This window comes from Cibotium barometz, chromosome 36 (genome assembly GCF_041138505.1).
Source record: "Cibotium barometz isolate CiBa-2024 chromosome 36, ASM4113850v1, whole genome shotgun sequence".
Lineage (NCBI taxonomy): Eukaryota > Viridiplantae > Streptophyta > Polypodiopsida > Cyatheales > Cibotiaceae > Cibotium > Cibotium barometz.
In genome coordinates this window covers 19,326,549-19,336,155 of record NC_141081.1, presented here as the reverse complement: position 1 = coordinate 19,336,155, position 9,607 = coordinate 19,326,549, and the positions used below count along the sequence as shown (strand labels likewise).

Here is a 9,607-nt window from a genome sequence, read left to right as displayed (position 1 = left end):
ATCTCACCAAAAAATAGAATGGATGCTTTGCCTTGAATTGTGTTGCACAACCATATGACCACACCCAATGACGTGCCCTTAATCCTTAAGCCACATGTCATGCAAAAGAAAACAGTGCTAGATGAACAATGTGTCATGTGTTTTATTTGGCACACAATTTGTGCTCCCAACGGGCCAGTACCGACATGAACCCTACAAGGCCCTTGCCTCACTTAACACCTTGAGTGTAGGTATAGATCCCCAACATGACATGACCATCCGTAGGGTTTGGCTAGATTTCCCCAACACAACACGACCACCCTTAGGGTTTGGCTAGATTTCCCCTTTGGTAGAAACATGAAACCAAAACGTGCCTTGCTATCTCCCATAGCTAGCCACAATCTTTTACTATGAGAAACATGGGTCTCCCTAGGAAAACCATCTCTTAATAGTGCCCATGCCAAAATTCAACTGCCTAGTGGACAACATATACAAAGCCTTGGGTCTTTTACACAAACTATACATACTTTCTCTAACCCATTGTCTTGTAAGTTTTATGTAGTTCCCATAGGTGAGACACATGAAGAAATCATTCTTGGAGGAATCTCGGTCTAGAACGCTACTAGTGCAATCAACTTAGCCTGACAACATGGCTACCCTCAAGCTTCCCCAGGGAAAAGTACGATGATCCTCTCGGATGGGGGAGCACATCAAATCCGATCCTCTGCCTACACCAACTACCTCCACAAAGGGTACTCTCTCACCCCTAACAATAACTGGTAAGCTTTCCACCCCTCTTGCACTTCCACCAGAACTAAACCCACCAAGAATATGGATTGGACTCCTGACTGAGAATGGTCTACAAAGGTGGAAAGCCCACATACACCCTATTGCGAGTGGGCAGGAACAATGGTCCAAGAAGAGTTCAAATGATTGTTGCTAGATAGTTGCTTGTTGATGCTATAGTAGGCAAAGAAAATGGTGAAATGGAGGAGACAAAATTGAGTAACATCTTAGAAGATGATTCCTCTTGTGCAAAATTAAAGGTGTGCTACTAATGTTAATATAGTACTAGCATTGTAATCCATGTATGGTATACTTATACCTAATTAAATGTTTCCTTTCTTCCACGATAGCCGCTTATCGGGTCAGGGAGGACCGGATGATAAATGTTTTCTTTTTAAAGTGTCCACTAAGGGCCCTGAATAAGGTGTTAACTTGGTTAATCACATGAGCCAAACAAAACAAGGAGATTTATATGCAACATGGGTTCATTTGGACCACACTCATAGAATTGGATGGGCAACAATGTCCTGTTCAGTATATGATCCCATGTAGAATCTTCTATTTTTCAATGCATATCAATAAGCATGCTCTTTTTTCAATTTGTAATATGTTTAAGTATCATTGTTATTTCAGTTTGAACGGATTGATGGTCATTGCTATTTGCGAGACAAAAGAAGAAGATGCTAATAGTCAAATCATATTTTGGAACAGTCTAAATGAGGCGATGTGACAATAGGGTTATCCACCAGCAGACTTTGTAGGCTTTATGGAAGATGAGGCGGTTCAAATGGGATAGAAATAAGAACAGTGTTTAATGGAGGACCTGATAATGAATTGGTTGGAAGAGAAAGATCTTGTCTTTTCCCCACTGGGAGCAAAGTTTTCAAAAACACACTAAGAGACTTGTTAGAAAGGAAAAATCACCTTTTATTGATATGGCATCACAGCAAGTAGAAAGAATTAGGAGATGGTGGAGGGATGGAAATGTTGCAGAGGAGAATAGTACACCCTTGGAGAGATGGTTTCGATGGTGGGAACAGAGAATAACACATTGGGATCATTTAAATCCTAATGTAAGTTTGAGGACTTGCTCTGACTAAGGTATTTACATCAGCTTAATAAATTTGTGAAAATATTTTTTTCCATTGACAAAAATTTTGTTATGTAGACAAAATTAAGTCCATGGGAGAGGGCTAGAATACCTAACACAAACTTCAAGTCAAAGAGTGTTCATGCAAGCTGGCTAGCTGGAGAATAAGGTAGCAAAAAAATTTTATTGTATGATGCATGTGTTATAGATGTGATAAATGCTTACATTCAATGCACAAGGGTTATTTAAATGGCCAATATATAGGAACAGGTCCTAACATTCAAACATTTCTTGAGAGAGTGACCTCTAAAAAGATGCCAAGTCCTGCTATGGTGGCACGTGTGGTCTAGGTCATAGTGGATGGTACACCCTTGTATGAAGAGCCAATACTCCATGGGGATAAAGAGACTGTGCAAAGGAAAAGAGCAAGGGGAACTTTAGAGAATAGTCCCATAGACCTAGCTTTGTGATGGAATATGGGCAGCGTAAAGAACTTGATCGTTCTTGAAAAATAGCATTTGAAAGTCAAGAAAGAGCACACACATATTTGGGTGAAATCATGATAAGGTGGACCAAAAACCTGTGTCCTAGACAATGGTTTACAACTAGTTGTGAAACACTTTTATGCAGAGTTAGAGAATTAAAACATGGTTGTTTAATCTTGTTTCACATTTATTGTATCTAAAAGGCACTAGATAAATTGCTAAATACATCTTATGATGATATTAAATCCACTAATATTGGTTATCTTCAAGTGTGGTAGCAACCAATGCAACTGGTAGAAAGTGTACCACCTGATCACGCTTTCACCCATTTGAGTAAACAGATTTTTGATGTAAATGCAGAAACTACAAATGATAAAATTGGTGAAGGCATCACAAATAATGCAGCCTACAAAAAAATATCAAATAATGACTTGTGGTCACAGGCCATGAGGTGGATATAACCAAGGGAAGTTGGGCAATTAGAAGAATGCCAACTCATTGTGTTCAGAAATACTTTGGTGTGATGTAGGGTAAACGATGTATGACCACAATGCGGAGCTGATCACCTGGTTTAGTGGCTCCTTGTTTTTGGGGAGAACGTACCTACAAGGGTAACACCCAGCATCAATGGATATGGTTTCGCAATCATGATGTCCAACACACAAAGTAGTGGCCAAGTAGGTGAAAGGACCTCCGGAGACTCCAAATTTTTAGGTGATAAGGGGCTGAGGTTACAATGGATGAAATGGAAAGCCTAGTTGGAGAAAGGTTTGTGTTTCAAAGTAGCTATACAAGCCCCCTAGCAAATAATATAAGTGGCCAGAATAACCAAGTTGCAATAAAGTAGATTTGGTTGCACATGCACATGGGGGATGGGGCCTAGGCACTTAGGCTTAGGGTCATTTACATGTGTACTTTTGGGGGCCTTGGGATATATTACACATAGGGCTCATGGGCATTGTACCTTTTGGGGGCCTTGGGATATATTACACATAGGGCTCATGGACATTGTACCTTTTGATCATTTGACTTTACCTTTCTTGCAGCTCTTATGCCCAAGATTATATGGTATTCTTCTCCCTTAGAGATGAAGATGGTGACTACACCCATGTTATCTACTCCATGTCATGAGTGGGTCTTTTTCTTTCTTGCACAAGTGGCAGGTTCTAGTAAGCACAACAAGAAATGGAGGCCCAGTGTTTTTAAGGAGGCAAACAAAATATTGGAGGTAGCAACACAAATGCATACATAGCTGTTGGAGGAGAACATAGTTAAACGTAATCGTCATGTTGTTTTCAATCTATTAACTGAAAATTACTATGATGTGCATATCAAGGATGAGCCAATGTGTACCTACCCAAATTTCTAGCAGCGTGAGAAAGAGAAAAAACCTTACTTATTGTGTAAGCACATGTATTTTGTTTACACGTGTGTGCTTGGTCTTCATCGGCAAACCAACACATAATTATACATCGAGTGAGAGGGGTCTCTCATTTATTTTGAGTCAAGCCCATCGGATGAGTCCTTTAAACAATTAGGTGATATAAAAGGTTGGACAATTTTAACACTTCAAGCAATTTAGAAACATTTATGTGATAGTGTTTATTTGGAATTCATTTATGTGTTTATAATTACAACACTTAAGTGCATCTTTATTTGTGATTAGGCAAAATTTTTGATACATGCATTTTTTTAATGTGCAATATATATATGCTGTCAAGTTAAGGAAAAACAAACTAATCATACATTTGTTGCCTTTATTGAGAACTCGGTTTGCACTAGTCAAGGTTTGGTAAAAGCATGGGGAATGCTAGAAAAACAGTCCCCCCATGGTTGCACTAGTGAGGCCATAATGGAGGCTTGCTTATGTTGCTGGTGCATCAGATTTCATGTGGGAACAGTCTTGTTTTTGTGTGAGGATGAAAGATGGGAATTTTTATGTAAAATCCTAAATAAGGTTAAAAAAGAGTAGATAGGAGAGTTTCTAGGTTTGGTGTATGTCAGATTTGGAACAATTAATATAAATAAATATTATTGGTCCCAAAAAAAATGACTCATGAAGAATTGGTTGATTTTTTGTAAGATTTTGACCAACCAATGAGAGAGAGAGAGAGAGAGATAGAGATAGAGAGAGAGAGAGAGAGAGAGAGAGAGAGAGAGAGAGAGAGACTTGAGCTCTTGTGTATTGTATATGTAGATAGATATTTGTATGTATGTGTCTATATATGTATGTATATGTATATGTATGTATGTATATATGTAGAGACATACATACTCCATAGAAGAAATCGATCTAAGAGCTCCGAACTACTAAAGCTCTAAATTTCTTGCAAAAAGCTCTAAATTAAAAGCTCCCAAAAAAAACACACTCCAAGATATCTATGTTTCCTCCTCGTTCGTGAAGGTCAAGATCTGTCTCTACTACTAGCTTCTTCTCTATTTGTCAAGCAAGGCACACCATCAACAGGCTTCTCCTTAAAATCAAAGCACAAAATGTAAATAGAAAAAGAGAAATATCCCATTCAATGAGGCTTCTCCTTAAAATTAGAGCACAAAATGTAAATAGCACAAAGAGTAATATCCCATTTAATTAGATTGATCAGGATAGCCTCTTGTAGAGGTGGATGTTCTACAAAGATGTAAGGAGACATGTGCTAGCACTTTCTTGACCACCTTCTTATGACTATCTTCACACTTCATGGAAAAGAGGAAGTCCAAATGGTATCCAAAGCTACACAGAGTTAGTGTGGAGAGTGTGATATCATTAACTTCTTATGACTATCTTAACTCTTCATGGAGAAGAGAAAGTCCAAAGGTATCCAACAAGAGAGGTAGAGTCAACCAGGATGGAGAATGTCATATTATCACATCCTATGAAAAACAAAGCATGCAATACTGAGCTAGTATGCTTTAGAGTAGTAAACAATCTCTCTAGCTTGATGCTCTTTAACAAGATCTCTAGATCGATGCTCTTCAACAATCTCTCTAGCTTGATGCTCTTTAACAAGATCTCTAGATTGATGCTCTTCAACAATCTCTCTAGCTTGATGCTCTTTAACAAGCTCTCTAGATCAATACTCTTCAACAAGCTCTCTAGCTCAATGATCTTCTTTGAAAAACCTTGGGTAGATCTGGTCCCCCAAGGTGAGCATAACAAGTCCCAGAGATCCACTTGGAAAAGGCATCGTGAGGAGCCTCCATCAAGAGGGAGTGCTAGGAAAGCTTAAGGAGAGTAGGCAATATGGTGGAGACTAAGATACAATATAAGAATGAGCCTTATTTAGTGATATTTATATTTACACTATATTTATCTTTATACTTATAGTTAAACTTATCTTTACACTTGTATTTATTATTTATACTTACACTATATATTTATACTTATAGTTAAACTTATCTTTATACTTACACTATATATTTATACTTATAGTTAAACTTATCTTTACACTATATATTTACACTAATCTTATATTTATAATTATAGTTAAACTTATCTCTACACTTATATTTATTCTTTATACTTACCCTATATTTATCGTTATACTTATAGTTAAACTTATCTTGACACTTGTATTTAATATTTATACTTACACTTATCTTTATCATTTACACTTACACTAATCTTATCTTTGTTATTTATAATTACACTAACCTTATCTTTATCGTATAGTTTAAACTTATCTTTACACTTATATTTATTATTTATACTTACACTCATCTTATCTTTATGGTTATAATTAAACTTTTTTTTCACTTATATTTAGTATTTAAATATATATTTATTTTTTTAAATATTTATATCTATATCTATATTGATCTTTATAGTTAAGAATGTAATTATACTTATACTACTACTTATTCACTCATAGTTAGAAATATCTCCATATTAATATTAATATTTATAGTTAAAAATACTTATAACATACATGTTCTCATCGTGCATCGTAATCTTTTGTGGATTATGCTTCCATTTCTAGAATATGAATAAAGAGGAATCTGTTTCCTTTGAGGAAGTATAGAAAAATGATCATTGGGGATGCAGGTCATTTAGGATGAGTATGACTTAATCCTCGAAAATGATACTTGGTATTTGGCATATTTTCCTTACGGTAAAAAGTTCGTGCTATGAATTAAATTTATAAGATTAAGCGTAAAGCTGATGATAGCATTGTGCCCACTGCAAGGCAAGTCTTGTCTTACAAAGGGTTACAAATTGGATTTATAAGATTAAGCATAAAGTTAATGGTAGTGTTGTGCCCACTATAAGGCAAGGCTTTGCAAAGGGTTATGCCTAGGAGAAGGGAATAGATTATGATGAGACCTTTTCCCCCATGTCTCGTGTAACTTCAATATTGCATTAGCAACGCATCATGTATGGAATGTACATCAATTGGATATCAAGACTACCTTCTTGAATGGTGGTTTGCATAAAGAGGTTCATGTATCTTAGCCTCGTGGTCTTGTTCGTAAGGGATAGGAGTCTAAATTGTGCAAGTTAAGAAAAGATTTATATGGACTTAAGCACGCTCTAAGAGAAATGTATGAGATTTATATGGCCTTAAGCACGCTCTAAGAGAAATGTATGAGAAGATAAATGCATACTTGGTTGTAGATGGTTTTTATGCAACAGTCCACAAACTAAGAGCACCCTCTATGTAAAGAGGAGTAAGAATTTTTTGTGTTCATCATTTCATACTTGGTTGTAAATGTTTTTTGCAATGCTTCACAAATTGAGAGCACCCCCTATGTAAAGAGGAGTAAGAATTGTTTTTTGGTCATCGTTTCATATGTTGATTATGCATTGCTGCTCACAAGCCCTGATGATGAGAAGATTTCAACCTTCAAGGCTGAATTACATATGTCATTTGAGATCATAGATTTGGACTCATTGTGCATTATTATTTGGGCATATAGTTTATGTAGGGTGATGATGGTAATGTGATATTTCAGTCAAAGTACACACAGACTACTTACATGGTTTAGTCTTGAATGTAAGCATGTTGCTACATGAGTAGAGACGGGTGCTATAATCAGTCTCCAAGATGCAAGTGAACCATTTGATGCATCACTTTATGAGGCTAGACATTTAGTTTGGGGTCTCCCAATTGAGCAAGTTTATGCACATTCCCAAAAGTAAGCATGGGAAAGGCTGCCAAGTGAGTATAGTAAAACTTAAAGGTATCCCCTTGGGCTATTTTATGTTAGGGGGGATAGTATTCAGCTACATTGCTTTTAATGACTCAAATTGGATGGGATGATATGACACATGATTATCCCCTAGTGGAATTTTATTTCATCTTGGTGATTCATGTATATCATGATTTTATTTCATCTTGGTGATTCATGTATATCATGGCTCAACACAAGAAGATGGTGGTCACTTTGAGCTAAAAGGTAGATTTTACAATGTGGAGTGTGTATGGCTCACACACATTTTGGCAAATGTTGATGTTGGATTCCCCCACATCCATCTTCAGTGGCAATAGCCAGCGTTTCATGCTCGCATAAATCATATTGAGGTGCATTATCATTAGCTCATGGAGAGGCTAATGTCTCTACAGATGAAAACATGAAAGATATGTTTACAAAGGAGCTTTTCAAAAAGATTTGGGTTTAGTGCCATTTGGAGATTAATCAGCCATATGATCCTTATACATGTTCACATCATCACTATAACTGAGGATTTGTAATCATTTATATGGTAGTGATGCATGGATGTAGTACACTAATAATGGCTTGGGGAACCTTTTCCCTCCTAAGGAGGTGTTTTATCCTGAGCTTGTCTGCACACTCTTATGAGTGAGTGTGTAAGTGACCTTATCATGTCCCTTCACACTTATACTACTTCGCTCATTCTCATCAATCTACTTTGGGTGTTGTTCTTCCCTATAACTTTACTTGTTGCATGTGTTGCTATCTTTGTCTCCACTCTAATAATTTTTTGTAATTCATCTACCTTTTCCAAAAAGATTATTCTCTAGGTTGTCCATATCAGTCACTTCTTCTCTAGCACATGTCTGCAAAAGGCATTCCACTTGTTCTTGTCTTTGAGCCCCTTGACATTCCATGACATTCATTCAATGGAGGATAATCAACTAGGTCCCTTCATGAGGGGTAGGAACCATTTCAACCTCATCTTCCACTATCTTCCCCATCCTTCTTAGGGCTTGATATATTGTTCTCTTCTCTCCAAATCCATGGCATGGTCTAGTATTCTGTAGAGATGAATGCCATCAATGGTTTTTTAGAAATCACAAGAGGTGAAAGAGGAGAGGTTCTTCCCCTTCCCCTTGAAGGGACCTCTTAAACACCTAATTCCACTTATCATTTTCACCACCACCTTCGCTACCCTTGAGAGAGTAACTATAGGACCAACCCTTCGGTTTCATAGACTTGATCTTAGAATATTTACCCATAGTAGACTGGGTCTTAGAATTGGTCTTATAATATTTACCCATAGAAGAAACATCTTCTTATTCCTCTCTCTTCCCATGGCCTTTCTTGTCTAGTTTCCTTATTCTCCCGTTTTCTCTTAGCAATCTCCCTCTCATGCTTTAATTCCTCTTTGGATTCCTCCTCACCACCACTATTATACATTGTCAAGCCCTTCTCTTTAGGAACCATACATGCTCTTGCAAAATGACTGAATTTTCCACATTGAAAGAAGGCTGCAGGGAAAGAACCAAATGCCAACTTTACCTTAATCCTGCTAGGGTGCCTAATCCAACCTTCGTCTCTTTCAGGTATATATACTTCAAGAGATACATACTTTGTTAAAAGGTCTACCTAGAGAAGAGTCAGTAGGTACACACAAGGGTCCAAACCGTTAGGCAGGCTCTCCTATTGTAGGCTATACCCAAGGAGGAAGATCCAATAATGAGCCCACATAAGACAAGCTTCTAATAGGTTTCTATTCACATCAAAGATAGGATGCGAGGACAACACCTAAAAAATGTTTTTAAACATCAACAAAGGTCCTTTAGCCAACAAAGCCAAACCCAAGAGGGGCGGGGAGGACTTCGAGGTGGTTTAGTTATTAATTTAAAAAAATTAGAAGGTTTTAAATGGTATCACATTTAAATTGGAAGGTTTTCTAAGGTGAAATTAGAAGGCTTAAAGGTGGTTGAAGTTGTCCAATCAGATATGGAAAAGTGGGTAGAGTAGGTCGGTGAAGATTTGGTCATTTTGCTATAAAACACCACACCCCCACACACAACAAGTATGCGGCCGTGCATGGTGAGAGTCTCAACTCTCACTCCAATCCTTG

At 37.2% G+C, this 9,607-nt stretch overlaps 1 pseudogene; it reads left to right on the top strand.

The window, feature by feature from the left end:
- Positions 1-1,092: 1,092 nt before the first annotated feature.
- LOC147617578 (uncharacterized) lies at positions 1,093-2,104 on the top strand (annotated as a pseudogene).
- Positions 2,105-9,607: the final 7,503 nt, after the last annotated feature.